Raw genomic sequence first — 16,121 nt, 5'->3', positions numbered from 1 at the left:
ATCGTAAAGATTAGTTGACCTGAATACTTGGGCATTATTTAACCTCATTACCTGTGCAAAACAAATGCACAAAGAAAAACACCTATGTACGTGTGTCTCTACAGAGACACAAAACCTGAGTCACAATAAAAAGTTTTTAATATAAGAAATCTTAATGTAGGAAAATAACCTTTAAAGGGCCAAAAAATATCTTTGTACAATATAATTAGCTAACTAAAACTTCAATGTGTTTAAGTATCACATATTTTATAAGACCTAACAAAAAAGGAATAATTTACATTTGATAATTTTCTTAACTATAACTGATACACCCATTTTTATTTCTAACATCTATTTTCATTCCCCTGAATTCATTAACTTCTCCAAAAAATAAAAGCATCCTATATAATAAAAGGGTAATATGCAAATAGACCGAACGGCCAAACAACCAATCAAAGTGTAGTATGCTAATGATATGCTAAGGCTGCTCAACTGCTCGCTATGACATGCACTGACCACCAGGGTGAGTTGCTCCGACCGGTAGGTTAGCTTGCTGCTGAGGCCCGGCCGATCGGGACTGAGCTAGACAGGCCGGACATGTCCTGGAGCCCTCCTGCGGTCCCTCCCTGGATCATGCACCGGTGGGGTCCCTCAGCCTGGCCTGTGCCCTCTCGCAATCCGGGACCCCCCGGGGGATGTCGGAGAGCTGGTTTCAGCCCAATCCTGCAGGCCACTCCCCTTGGGAGGGCACCAGATACAGGGCTCATGGCTGGCAAGCGCAGCTGCAGTAGCGTGAGCCTCTCCCAATCGGGATTGATTAGGCATGAGCCCAGAGCAGGCACAGTGGGGCCAGGATGAGCGGGAGTGGCAGGGAGGAGCTGCAAGTGGCATTGGACTGTGAGTTTTGGCCCGATCCTTGCAGGCCACCCAGAGTGACCTCACTTTTACACGAATTCATGCATCAGGCCTCTAGTATTTAAGTATGAGGCCTGTTTAATTTCTAATGAACAATTCTTACTTTTATCTAAATATTGAGGACATAGGAGATTTGGGGTTGCTAGGCATATAACAATGCCAAACCAAAATAGAACTCTAAAATTCAAAACAAAATATATATTTTGAAGGAAAACATTACTTGGAAAATTATGTTGTAGATAGAGTTGGGCCAAAGTCTGCATGAAGCTATTATGTGCAGGCTCCTTTTCTGCAGATAGTTATCTCTTAAAAATCCCTTTTCTCTATGCACAACTTCCTCAGCTTTCAGTGGGTTTCTCACCTTTTCCATACTTGAACCCTGCATTCTCCCAACTGAATGAAGCTCCCTTGCTCGCACCCAACCACCAGTTACAATGTCCTTTCTACTCCCCTACATCTTTGTTAGCTCTTCCTCATCTTCAGTAGCTGAGTTCTCTGTGATGATTCCTTGGCTTCCCCTCATGTGCCACTTAACTACTCAGTAGGAGGAAATCTATTTATTTGTCCCCACTGTGTTACCATTGGACACTTTAAGGCTCGATTCAGGACATATTCCCTGGGCTGCATCCATCCCAGATGCAATCTGGGAGTAGTTTATAGGAAAGTGAGTGTGAGTTGCTGCTCCACACTGCCCCCAACTGGCCATTGTCAGCTGGGACATTGCATTGATTATGCATTTATGTCAGTTAAGTCATTAATACCTAAAAGAGGAATCCTTCTGAACCAAAAGATTCAACCCTTGCATTTGTAAGTGAATAGTTGAACCAATAGGGATTCTGGACAGTATCTTTGAATGCTGTCTTTTGGGTCAGTGTGGCTGATTTTGGGGATAGGGTGGTAAATGCACACAGTAGGGTGAGAGATTAAAGGCATTAACCTAGTGAACTAGTCTCTTCTTTCCTTTTTGTAATGACACTTGCCTGAGGATCACGAGAAGGATTCTGTAATGTGCAGAAGGCTAAAAGCAGAGTCACACTTTCTCTGCCAACAGACTAGTTACCATGGGAACCAATGCAGAAAAATGAAAATATGACAAGAAGCTGAGGATTAAATGTGGAGAAAATTGATAGGGAGTTGGTTTCTACATGGCAATTTGAACATTTGGGATTTAAAGAACAGGCCGTTCTTCATGTGACCAGACCAATGACAATGAATAAAATGACTTGCCGGTAGCTGGTCCTGGCAGCTGAGATGTGAGGGATACAGAGAGGAAGCAGTAAGCATGCAGTAGGTTGGAGAAGGGGAACTGTAAAATCCAGTTCCATTCCTGGGAAGGCTGAACACCAGTTCAAAGGGTAAATTAACCATGAGGTCCAAAGGTGCCCTTTGAAAGGCATATCCATCTTCCCTTGATAAACCAAACCTCCTGTCATTCTCACCCTGCCAAGGCCAGCACACAGTACTTGACAAAAGTATTGCACATCTAATATTGCTTGAAACATCTTCCTAAGTATTAAAACAAAAAATACCCACTTTTAAATCTGCAGCCCTCCCCTGCCCCAACAAGGCAGCTATTGCAGTGACCTAGAATTTAGTTTTTCATTGTTATTCCACTTCACTGGACACAAGTCCTCCCTTTGGACACCTCTCTGTCATTCTACCAAACCAGACTCCAGGATTCCAGGACAATCTATAACAAGGGCTTGGTTTCAGCCCAGTCTGAGAGTGCCGACCTATGCCTTGTACTTTCAGAGGCTCAGGGGAGACCACATCTGTCCTGTCCCCTAAGCTTCCCCAAAAGCTGTTTTCTGAGATCCTATGATTAATGCCTCATTCCTATGACTTCAGCCTTTGGTCCACATTGAAATGCAATTGCCCTGAGGAGATAAGGGAAGGTCACACTGTTGATGACCTGATTCGACCCTTCCTAGAGATCCAATTTTCAAGTAGTAGTGATACCCTTCACCCGACCCACCCTCCCAACACACACAAACAACATCACCCAGGAAGTAGGAGGCAAGCCATTGTTAGAGAGCTGTCTTTAGGATACATTCACCTATAAATGGTCTAAATAAAACATGCCCTTTGTGCAGTGCTAGGTCCACTGGACACAGGTTTCACCACAAATGCTCATTTCTGGCTCGCCTACGACAGGCTGTTCTATTTGTCAGAGTTCCTTTGACCATCTCAATAATGAGTTCTTGAAATGCCCAAAGCCCATTAATTTCTGTTTTCTCAAGAGAGCTTACAGAGTTCACAAATCCAGTAAAGCCTGAATTTTCTCCTACTGGCAGAGTTAGAAGGCAAACTTGATGATAAACAGAGAGTTGAGTACAGTGATTTTGCTTATGCTAAAATAATTTCTTCATCAGTATTCCAGTGGGTTTCATAATTTGAGACTTCTAGGGTAGGTTTTTGCAGGTAGGAAGCGTGAGAATAGCCTGATGCAGGACTAGTCTTGAAAGCTACACAAAGCATGCGTTATTCTAACAGGTAAGGTTACTCTATCTCTTTCTGAGATAGGCCAATAGACTCTAAGAGGGTCTTCACAAACAACCCTACCTTTGGAGTTGACATGGTAAGTAAGAGAATGCCTTTTTTCTTTTCTTTTTTTCAAATTTATATATTTTATTAATTTTTTTACAGAGAGGAAGGGACAGGGATAGAGAGTTAGAAACATCAATGAGAGAGAAACATCGATCAGCTGCCTCCTGCACACTCCCTACTGGGAATATGCCTGCAACCAAGGTACATGCCCTTGGCTGGAATCGAACCTGGGACCCTTCAGTCTGCAGGCCGACGCTCTATCCACTGACCCAAACCGGTTAGGGCGAGAGTGCCTTTTTTCATTTCTGATATGGTCTCTAAGATCAGGCAGCAGATGCTTGGAGGACTTTCTGGTCCGGATTAAATGAAGATTTCTGTGACTTGGTACTGGTTCTCTCACTGGTAAATCGTTCATTGGACACGCTTGAGCTCCTTCTGGCTGAAAGGCCACCTGACACTACCTATTTAATAGTTTTACCACATCTGTTCATTCTCCAGACAAGAAGATAAAAACATGTTATTATAAAGCACATAACGTCTTGAGAATTTAAATTTGACTTCAAATTTTTTAACCAACTTGATTTTTTCTCCTTATTTTCTTTGAGGTTGTATAAATGATTCCCTGCTATATGTTCCTTAAGTGGTTACTGACTTTTACATATTTTTTCATAGTTTTCTTGAGTTTATCATACAGGTGAGTATATAGTCTGCCAAAGAACCAGTCTTGTCAATATTAGGACATGCATTGCTTTCAACCAGAAGTATTTGAAATAAAAAAAAGCTGACTTATCTGTGAAAACATTCTGTCTACCTTGTGGGCATCTGATGAATAAGTCTGCAGATCGAATGGACAGCATGATGACTGTGGTTAATAATATTGTTTTGAACACTGGAAATTTGCCAAAAGAATAGATTTCAGATGCTCTCAAAACACACACACACACACACACACACACACACACACACACACGGCAAACCTGTGAAGAGATGAGACATTAACTAGCTTGACTATAATAATCATTTTACTTTGTCTATGTATACTTTAAGTATATGCAATTTTTTAAAATGAAAAACACACACGCCCAAAACAAGAAAACAAGGGCACCGCACTCTGTGGCTTATATTTCTGGATGAAGATGATATGTTAAATAAGCAAATAGTTCAATTCAATTGTGAAAAAAGAGATGGCTTTTTAATGTTGGCCATTGAATAAATGTACATAGATAATGGGTGTTTTTCAACCTTTCAATCTTTACCTCCAGCAATATGACCAGAATAGTACTTTAAGGTCAGGAGCCCTGTGATTAAGTATTTAAGAAGCACAATCTCATGTTCAAATGTAAGCATGCTACACAATCCGCTACATATAGTTTTAATAAACTCACACTTTCAAAGTTGATGCACGAAGACACGAAATTGCTCCAAGGTACAACCCACCACTTCATCACCAAATGGCAGCCACCTTTCCAGACCACGGTTGAACTCATATAATTTTGAATCCACTATTTAGGAAATCCTCCATTTTAACCTCTACGAGCAAACACAATCTCTGGATTTGTTGGCTGTAAAAACCCATCTGCCATTCCTCTTGCCAATGTTGTCTCTGAGGAGACTCTTCCCTCAGAATAACCTGTGGGGATTTAGATGGCCGCCACTTCTTAGTGCTGAGCCACATTGCCAGGACAGCTCAAACCCTCAGCTTTGGAGGCCCTTCGAGGAGGGTCTGCGGCTGGGTCACATGCTATTCCAGCTGTCCATCTGACAGACACGGCTGAGACTGGTCTGTATGTTCCGGGCACTCTTTCATTTTTGACTTCCTAGGAAATTTTGTCATAGGTGCTGTTCAAGTTGCACTTCTTACTAAATTCTAATGGGTCCTATTCTGTTCTTAAAACACGAAGCATCCCCCGAATGGCGGGGTGTTTGCTAACAGGAAAGAGCGCCACCTTTTCCTTGCATGTATGTGCATGATGAGTGTGTAGAACATGCAAATCCACCAGAACCATGCACATTTTTCTTCGATGTTTAAAACAAATGCGAATTGTTTTAAAGCAGAGATTTTAAGAGAAACTGTGTCCAAGTGGAAGAGTAGCCTTTGTCATCGAGCCTCAGTGCCCTCCCTCCGGGAGGGAGGAGTTGCCAGTGACTCCAGAAACCCCCCTGACTTTGACTCCGAAGAGGCAGCCGCTTGTAAGGACAAAGTCCAATTTCAGTGGAAAGGGGGGGACTTAACTAACGAAGTGACTATGGCTCCCTGATACGGTTCATTCAAGATGAGACTGCAGTTATTTACATTCTCACTGTCACCTGAGACTTTCTAGAAAGGAACACATATGAGAAATGGGAGCCTACCTTCCTAAGGGAATAGAAAAGATTCCTCATCCACATTATAAAACAATAAAGCTAAAAGGAAGCACTTGCCGTTTTATTAGACTGGGAGAGAAAGCGATACGGTTCTGTTCTCTATTCTTCCCTCCTATTTTGTACCTGCACAGTAGCATTTATTAACTTCTTATGTGTCTATGTCCCTATGAGACTGTGTTTCTTAAGGGGAGGGACCATGGCTTTTTATATTTATAATCCTAACTGCCCTCAAAATCTTTTGTTCATTAACATTTGTTGATTAAATAGCATGTACAGCAAGAAAAAGAGATGAATTGTTCTAATCACTGATATATGTGTTTTTAAGAATTAAAACATAGATGGCTAGAAGGCAAATTTTAGGGTGATGCAGAGGAAGACTTAGGAGAGAATTACTTACATACCTCTTTGGATAGTTGGGTCTATCCAAACTTACATACAACAATGAATACTCTATGCATATGTATTGTTGTGGGAGGTGTAGGTGAACATGCTGGAGATATTATGGAAAGTTAAAAAAAGAAAAAGAAAAGCTCAGCTGGCGTGGCTCAGTGGTTGAGGGTCAACCTATGAACCAGGAGGTCACGGTTCCATTCCCGGTCAGGGCACAGGCCTGGGTTGCAGGCTCAATCCCCGGTTGGGGGGCGTGTAGGAGGAAGCTGGCCAATGATTTTATCTCACCGCTGATGTTTCTATCTCTCCCTTCCTCTCTCTGAAATCAATAACAATATATTTTTAAAAAGAGAAGAAGACATGGTCCCTTACCTTTGAGTAGTTTATGAAGATTTATGTCTCTAGGTGACGTTACTAATGATTATTTTTGGTAAATATGTGAAACCTAAAAGACAAGTTCCTGATTGTGTGTGTGTGTGTGTGTGTGTGTGTGTGTGAGAGAGAGAGAGAGAGAGAGAGAGGATTGAGTTAGAATTTCTCTAGGAAATGGTCATAAATATAGATCGTGATAGCAACACTCATGGTTTTATAAAGAATGTATCACAAGCAAAAAAATAAAATAAAGAACATATCAGAATGATGACTTGCTAGAGAATCTGTTTGATCATAATGAGACTGTGATTCTAACAAGTACAAAACACTTATTGCTAAGTTGAACGACACCACACGTATGGCTGAAGAGTAATGCTCAAAGACTGGCTATCAAAGATGGATAGTTTAAAACAAACATAAGGAAGACAAGGAAAGACAAGTATTATAAGTCAGAACAGTTTGTATATGATAACATAGAGGAAAAATCAAATTTGGAGGTCACACATGCCCACTACCTACAACCTCTTCCTTTCCAGGTGCATCCTGGCTATTGGGCACCAATGACAGTAAGTGGAGTCTCGAGGATGACTGTCACTCACTTCCTACTTTCAGGGAGGTCACGTGACCCAGGCACAGACAGCATCCTGGCGGGGGTGGGGAGGAGTGCAAAGAGTGTTTCAAAGAGCTCCAGGCATTTTAAGTAACAGTTTCTCACTGCTTTCTTCTCTTCCCTCAGCTGCGGAGGGCCCCACTCTCCCACCCAGTGTTGGTGATCTTCCTTTGTTGTACCTAAAAGCAGAGCTTCCCTCCCAACCTCTTTGCATTATGGCAGTGGTTCTCAACCTTGGCTGCACATTAGAATCACCTGGGAATCTTTTTAAAATCCTGATTTCTGGGCCTCATCCTCCGGAAATTCTGTTTCTTCCATAGGGTGGGGCCACAACATTAGTAACAAAGAAACAGAATTTCTGGAGGATGAGGCCCAGAAATCAGGATTTTGAAAAGATTCCCAGGTGATTCTAATGTGCAGCCAAGGCTGAGAACCACTGCATTATGGCACAGAGAGAAAATTATCATGTTTGTTTTGCATAATGGGGTACAGGTGGGTAAAACAGATAAGGCCTCTTCAGGCCCCAAGTGAAAGCAATAAGCCACAAGCCCCCATGCTCTCAGGGAATCAATATCTCAGCACTTAGGGGACCTATGCTAGCGCCTGGGTAGGAAGTACTGACCTACAGATTGCTCCCAGGAACACAAAATTAACATTTCCTCTATATTACAAAAAAATTAAAAAAATACTTCAGGTAATAATTGATACCAAAAACCTAGAGGTGCCACCAGTAGCAACAAAACAAAAACACAATGGGAGTATATAAATAGCTCTCAAGCCATTTTTTTTTCATCAGTATCAGTACAAATTCTAATTTCCATTCTAATGCTTAGTTCCAGTCTCTACAGCTAAACCTCTGATGAAAAGCTAATGGAAGTTGGAGAAGGGATGCCAAAAAAGATGAAATAGGAAACAAGGCAAATGGAAGAGCCGAGAGCTGTGTTCAAAAGAATGGTAGGTGGGCCCCTGCTGCATTCGCTGTAAAACGTGTGGCCACGTTGTAAACGATGGAGATTTGTTCATTATGCTGAGTCAAACAAGCCGGTCACAGAAAGGTCAGTATCACATGATCTCACTCATACGCGGAACCCAAATGAACAGAACAAACTGGTGAACAAAATAGATCCAGAGACACAGAAGCATGGAACAGACTGGAATCTCAGAGGGAAGGTTGGGGGTGTGAGTGGGTGGGGAGAGGTTAACTGGGGAATGTATATGCATAACCCATGGACACAGACAATAGTGTGATGAAGGCCTGGGAGGGATGGGTGCAGGGTGGAGGGTGTCAATGGGGGGAAAAAGGGGAGAGTGTGAAATACTTTTAACAATAAAGATAAAATTTAAAAAAATTGTTCAGGAGACATTTATCTCCCCTGAAAAGAGAGGAAATGCACTTGTTAGGCAAACCCAAGACTGTGCACTAACTCCGTCAGTTTGAGGTCAATAAAGAAGTTAGAAAACAACCACCAAAGAAGGCTGAACTGATTTTGCTAAGAAAGCCCACACTGTACCAGTGGCCGGGGATCAGGTGGCCTGAAGGAAACGGTTTCCTCTGGAGGAAAAGGCCAGAGGATTGAAATAGTTTCGCAAAGACTTGGGGAAAGAACACCTTGTTCTCTCTACTTTTGCTTGGGGTTGGAAATAAAAAAGATTAAGTGGTTGGCAGAGAAACAACAGAAACCTTCAAATAAGTAGGGCTTAGATGGAATCTGCAAAGGCGAGGCCCAAACAAGGGTGCTGGCTAAATTAAGCTGTGAGGGTGAGGATATAATTAGCTTAGAAGAAGCAAACAGAAACTTTCGGCATTTAAATGAATAACCCAGTTATTAGTGGCCCGGAAGTTCCAAAGATCTAAGAATCAAAACAGCTTGAGGACACGTCACCAAAGCTGCCAGAGTCTCTGGGCCTCCCACACCCGGACGTTCTTACTGATGGAAGGGGCTGCAAACTGCCCCTTGAATCTGATGACCACTAGATGGCATATATTTTGAAATACATTCCTATGTACGTTATAGTAAGGTAAAATCTGATTATAATATTGTGGTAATTTCTTGTACACATATATAAAATGAAAAACTAGTAGTTTATACTGGATGCCTAGTTACTGCCAGATGTCACCTGGAAATAAAGCTATACAGACATTTTCAGATTGGACTAGTTTTAGAATATTAGGAAGGCTTTGCTAGGCAAACTTAATTCCCGATGTTTAAATTTTGGAGAGCCCATTTAAAAAATATATTTTAAATAAGTTGAAGCAAATACCTTATTTTTTGGAATGAACGTATGTGAAGGAAGCTTAGTTAAAACAGTGGCAGATAGGCCCAAAATATTTGGGAAGCACAAGAATGTTGGAGAACTATTAAATTGGCCGGTGTGATAATTAAACTGAACAATTAGGAACACCAAACTTTAAAGCACATATTCAGCTGAGGCTTAGAGAGAGAGCAGGTTCTTTCTATAATTGAGTTCTGAGAGTGGTTGATACACAACCTGAGAGGTTTAGTAAAAAAAATATAGAGACAGCTGCCAGGCCGGTGCGGCTCAGCGGTTAAGCATCGACCTATGAACTGGGAGGTCACGGTTTGATTCCCCATCAGGGCACATGCCTGCGTGTGGGCTCCATCCCTGATGTGGAGTATGCAGGAGGCAGCCAATCAATGATTCTCTCTCATCATTGATATTTCTACCTCTCTCTCCCTCTCTGAAATCAATAAAAATGTACTAAAAAACAAAATAAAAAAATCTCTCTCATCATTGATGTTTCTCTCTCTCTCTCCCTCTCTGAAATTGAAAAAAGAAACCTGCTTAAAGTAAGCTAAGAGCTCTTAAATATTTCTTCTTATAGTGTTTAAATTTAGAGCATTGTTTCAAATTAATTCTCTCATGAGAATATGGAAAGGGGTGTTAATATATTTCTTAACAGCTACATTAGTACAACAGGTATAAATATGGTCTGTCCAGACTCGCAGGGGTCCTCAAACTTTTTAAACGGGGGGCCAGTTCACTGTCCCTGAGACCGTTGGAGGGCCGGACTATAGTTTAAAAAAAAACTATGAACAAATTCCTATGCACACAGCGGCAGCAAAAACACCCAGCAGGCCGGATAAATGTTTTCAGCGGGCCGCATGTGGCCGGCGGGCCGTAGTTTGAGGACCCCTGGTCCAGAGTGTGGTCAACCAAGCTAGAGAATTGCCAAGAGTTGGATATAAAATATAGCTATAAGGTTGCCATCTAGTGGTGCCTCTTCCTAACTGCGGACATCTTCCTAAAAAGTATGTGAATCTATCCAACTCTACAAGAAGATTGTATTTGTCGAACTTGAACCCAGTAATTTAAACAGAGGGGATAAGACATATGGTTTGTTGCTTTATAAGAGTGTTTTAGTGAGGGGAGTGATAGCATCTTCTCTGGAGGTATTTAAAAATAGCATTAATTCTTCCCTGAAGGTAGACTGATGAATCAGATCCCCTCAAGGTCCTTTTCTGTCTTATGACAGAACCATGATATTTCTCATTTCCCCACAGAACTTTTATCCATACGATACTGTTTTTTAAATTTTTTAAAATTGATTTTGGAGAGGAAGGGTGAGGGAGAGTCTGAGTCTGGTTTCCCTCTGTTCCACTTTATCTGTCTTTTATGTCCTCTCTGACGGCTTTCTCATTCTTACTCCATTAACTACTTATTACCTTTTCTCATTCCTCTAGTCCTCATGTCTATTACTCATGATCCTAAAATTTCTATATATATAAAAGGCTAAGCAACCTGACAGTCTGACCGGCCGGTAGGTATGAAGCACACTGACCACCAGGGGGCAGATGCTCAATGCAGGAGATTCCTGGCTGCAGTGACTTGGCAGCAGCGGTTCTCAGGTGAAGCACCCTGGAATCAGAGAGGAGGGAGCCTGACTCCTCTCGGTGCCACGCAATTCCACCTTTGGCTGTGGGTTATGTTGTTGGTGGGGCACTGTCGGCCCCAAATCTGGTTTACTGCAGAGCTGCTGTGACTGAAGATGCCCTTTGAGGCATGGCACTGCCACAGGTGCAGCTGGCCAGGGTGGGACCGTGGGAGGTTGGCTCCAGGGCATGTCTGGCCCGTCTTGCCCAGTCCCTCCCCACCGGCCACCTTCTAATTAATTTCCTTTCAATGTGCACGAATCCATGCACCGGGCCACTAGTTCTTAAAATAATTAAAAGTACTCTTAAACAACAACAAAAAAGAAAAGAAAAGAAAAGAAAAGAAAAAAGTACTCTTACTATTCTAAAATACTTTTCCCACTTACTATACTAAAATAATGTTCCCCTTTCAATTAATATTTTACTTTTCATTTCCACTTCATTTCTGTTCAAATAGACATTGGCATTCTTTTCCTCATATAAATATATAGACACTGGGCTATAGGACCAAAGTGTACGCCTCTGGAGAGCTATAGGCACCATAACTATAAAAGAAAATGATAATGGAAGTTTCCTTCAAAGAAACTTTCTTTCATGGAAAGAAGCCAAAATTACAAAGTCTCTTTATACAAAGAAATTAAAAGGCAGAAGCAGATGAAGTAATTTGTATTATTGGTGTAAGCAAAATAGTATATGAAAAATGGATTTGTTGGGGGAACATTTCACTCACCTTCTGTAATCAACTTGCTATGAAACATGAAGAGAAAAATATGGGAAATATTTTTGAGAGAATGCTAAGGAAGAAATGCTTTACCTGCAAGAAAATCAAGATCCTATGTGGTAATATAGGAACTGAGCTTAGGAGCTTACCAACCTAGGGCTCTCCCCACTTAGAGACATTTTTTCTTTTCAAGGATTCCTTTTTTTTTTGCCCTTACAAGGGAGGTATCTAATGAAGCCAATGCTCATGGCAGTATAAGTAGTGTTCTTTCAACTTTGAAATCAACAGGCCAGATTCTGACCTCTATAAAAGTTTGGGAGGGGGCATGTAGTTTTTAGCAAGATGACCCAGATTTTCTGTGGTTTATCTAAATAGTTAATCATTTTAATTCTATAGCTTTTGCAGTGGCCTGAGAATTTTGGCTGGAGTGTGTGACACTTTCACTTTAGGGATGTAGGTGGTGGAATCTGTCCACGAAATGATGTCAAAATGCAATGTGTAAACATTGTCATGCTGAACTATGGCCAAAGGCCTGTGCTCAGATTTTTTATTTTTCTAGAACAGGCAGCACAAAGCAGCAGTTGTATTTGTTTTAGAGCTGAAATAGGGTTGGGGACTCCCTCTTCCCAACTACTTCTCCCTATCCCTATCCCTATCCCTATCCCTATCCCTATCCCTATCCCCATCCCTATCCCTACTCCCTTTACTGTTCCCCACACCTCCAAAATTTAACCAATAGCTTGGGCAAAGGAATCTACCAAGTCACAAAGTACAGGTAGAAGAACAGTAAAAATGAGTCTCAAACCAGATCAAACCATCTGCTTGTGTTTCCTGAGTTCCCAGAGTCACTTCATCTGTCTAGACCAGTGATGGCGAACCTTTAGAGCTCGGCGTGTCAGCATTTTGAAAAACCCTAACTTAACTCTGGTGCCATGTCACATATAGAAATTTTTTGATATCTGCAACCATAGTAAAACAAAGACTTATATTTTTTATATTTATTTTATATATTTAAATGCCATTTAACAAAGAAAGATCAACCAAAAAAATGAGTTCGTGTGTCACCTCTGACACACGTGTCATAGGTTCGCCATCACTGGTCTAGACCTTGGGCCTCTGGTAAAATGAGGGAGCTGGGCTGGTTACCTCTAAGACCCTGGCAAGACCAAAACCATGGCTCTGTCAGTTCAACCTCACACATTCTTTTCTCTGGGAGGTTTCTGACATACAGACACATGACTTCTTCTAAGAAGAGAAATAAAACCCAAACAAGTCAGAAGGATAGATATGATGTACTTCAAGTAAATGAATGAAAGACACTTATTAAAATTTTTGGAGTGTGTTAAGGTCCTTAGAACACATTAAAGGGAAATTAAACACAACAGCTGAAACACAGCGCAAAGAGCCTAATTGGTCCCTTAATCTTAACTGGAAGAAAGTTCTCTTTCTTAGTTTCATGGTGGTGATGTTCAAGCTGGATCCTGAAGGCTGCATATAGTTTTGATAATTTATAGTGGGAAGGGGGAAAGGAAGACATTCCAGTCGGGGACCTGAGGCTGAAAAGCACGGGGAGTACTTAGGGCAAGGTAAGGATTGCAGGTCTCTAAAACACCGAGTGTGTATAGAGTGAAGGAAAAACAACACCCAAGCAATTCCTGTGTTCAGAGGATCAAACTTTCCTTGGAAGAAGAAATAGAGGTCTATGATATGTGGATATGTGAGACCAACCTCATGCCAACAGTATTTTCATGGGATGGGCTGAACAGCACACAGTGAAAATGTTCTTCCCCCACTGAAAGAAGCAAAGCAAATGAACATGAAATGCAACCGCCTCAACGACTCCTCAACTCATTCATCTCTGGGTACGTCATTCTAATATTGGATCTCATGGACTCCCATGCACCCTGATAGTCTACAAGAGGCCTTGGTCATAGGAGAAACCCTACAGCGACACTCAGCATAGACGAATCCCTCCAGTCAAACACCCCAGGCCTTTTAAAGTGCTGACTTTCTGTCTCTTTTCCCCACCATGTCAGGGGCATAAAGACATGGTGCTGGGCCAGGGCAAGGGACATCTTCATTATATTCTCTTTTCTTTATGACAAACTGACAAAATTCTCTTCCAGAGACTCAAGGGAGTCTGGTTGCTATTTATCTTGCCCGGTAAAAGTATCCACTAGCCTACCGGATGTTGCCCAAATCCCAGCAAACAATCATAATGGCCTCCCCAAGGCCACACGACCCAGTAGGGAGACTTATCTGCACCTTCAAATGGAACAACCATGCTCGACACAAAAAGAGATTGATTAAAGAGGCTGCTTCCTTTTGCAACACACGAGTGGGGGCTGGGACAAAGGGACTCACCACATGTCTTGTATCGTCCTTGATCTGGAAATTCTCTCATCTTTCCACTTGATTATGAGATTCTGAGCAGAGGAGACCATGTAATATCCCTTGAAGTGCCTGGTATATAGTTGATGCTCAACAAATATTTATAAGCTTCGCATTTAATGTTTTTGTTATATTCTTCAATAAAATATCCCCAGATGTTTTGAATTTATGAATGACATACCTTAGGCATCTGAGACTCAGCTACGGTCATTGCTTTCCTGTGGAGGAAATATGCAGTTGCTGATGAAAGTAAACGTCTCTGTACTAAGATATTTTACTCTAGGAGTAGAGATGCCTGACTGTTTGTAGGCTGCTTACTCATCACGTTATTTCAAAGAAGGAATAAACTGACACAGATAATATAATTTTTATGAAAAAAATGTACCTTCAAAACTAGAGAGAGATTGGTTGATACATTTAATTTTTTCCTTAATACCCATTCCTACATACATTGAAAATGATGCCAGCTTAAGGAATGTTTTTAGGAGAGGAAAAAATCTATGCGAGGTTTGAAAATCACTCCTATGGAAATTTGATGCATGGTTTTGTCTTTGGGTCAGGCTCACATTGGTTCCAACCCCAGACTAATTAGGGTCACAGGGTTTCAGTGCTTTCTACATAAACATTGCCCGGATTTTAGAACCTTCCACTGTTTGAGGTGCTTCTATTAACAAAATCAGGCCAAACAATAACAACAACAACAACAACACCAAAACAAAACAAAACAAAGCAAAACACCACAAGTGTTTTGCAGCCAGGATCATGTAGAGAAGTATTGGTGCAACCAGTCCTTCCCGTCTGTGCCTGCCTTGCAGCCCAGTTAGTGACCACTGGGTTGTCAGTGTGAGCTGACTGTCCGACAGCCGAATCCAACTGGGCAACTACCAGGTGAAGTGATGCTTCTAGAGTTGGAACCAGTGAATTATTTCTCCTCTCTTAATTCCCATGGAACTGCTCTCATGTAGTTAAAAGCCTGGGTATTCAATATTCCTCGATTTTAATTTATTCTTTTTTTAACCAAATCTTAGAGTGGACTTTCCCCTTCACTTATCAAAAATCTCTGAATCCCCCAAAGTAGAAGTTGTGCAATGTATGCCCTCAACCAGGAGAGTTTTCCCAAGCCATCCTGTTGCAGACAGGGTCCACGTGGAGCAAGAATGGAACCTGTCCCAATACCAATCAGGTAGGAGGAGACTAAGAGAAGGTCCTTGGGAAGGTAAATGTCAACATTTTAAAACCGGAAGTGGAAATAAGTTCTATTAAGGCATTGCCACCCTCACCCTTGTGCACAAGCTTTGTTTGCTGTTGTCAGAGACATGACAAGCGCTCTGCCTTGGTTAATGGTACTATTCCAGGTTCCGGGATCACCCAAGAAAGTTTTTCCCAAACTGGAAGCTGGAACCATTATCAGCTGATACTCAAGGGTCTCTGAGCAGGTAGGACTCTAAGGCGCCTCTTATCCTGTGTCAGGATAGAAGCAGCCACTCATGGCCTTTGGAACATCATTGGAGTTGGAGGGATGATCTACAGCAGCAATGAAGAGAGGTCAGTTTTACACACGAGAAACAGAAATGCCCCAGAAGGTTCAGCATATAACTAGAAAACTTGGTTACACCTGCCTTACTTTTGTATAGTGGGGTGTTCTGGAAAATACATCCTCTGAATAGTTTAGATCAAATGGAGCTCAAGGGATGCGTAGGAGAGCTGACACCTAGGATCCCCTATAATATGAACCCACATGCTTCCAATAGTGCCCCTCTATTTTCCCACGCCCGTCCTCTGTTTTCTTGCTATGACGTATCCTTGGGGGATGGTCTTGCTGAGATTGGGGAAATATTCTGGGCCAACGCAGGTTGCTTTTCTTAATAAAAGGCAGTTATATTGCAAAGGAGAAAAGTATATGCCAGCGATCTCAAATATGAAGATTTCCCTCTAATTC

This window comes from Myotis yumanensis, unplaced genomic scaffold, assembly GCF_028538775.1.
Source record: "Myotis yumanensis isolate MYYU_CA2020_CCGP unplaced genomic scaffold, mMyoYum1.0.hap1 SCAF_2, whole genome shotgun sequence".
NCBI lineage: Eukaryota > Metazoa > Chordata > Mammalia > Chiroptera > Vespertilionidae > Myotis > Myotis yumanensis.
Note: the sequence above shows the minus strand (reverse complement) of the source record.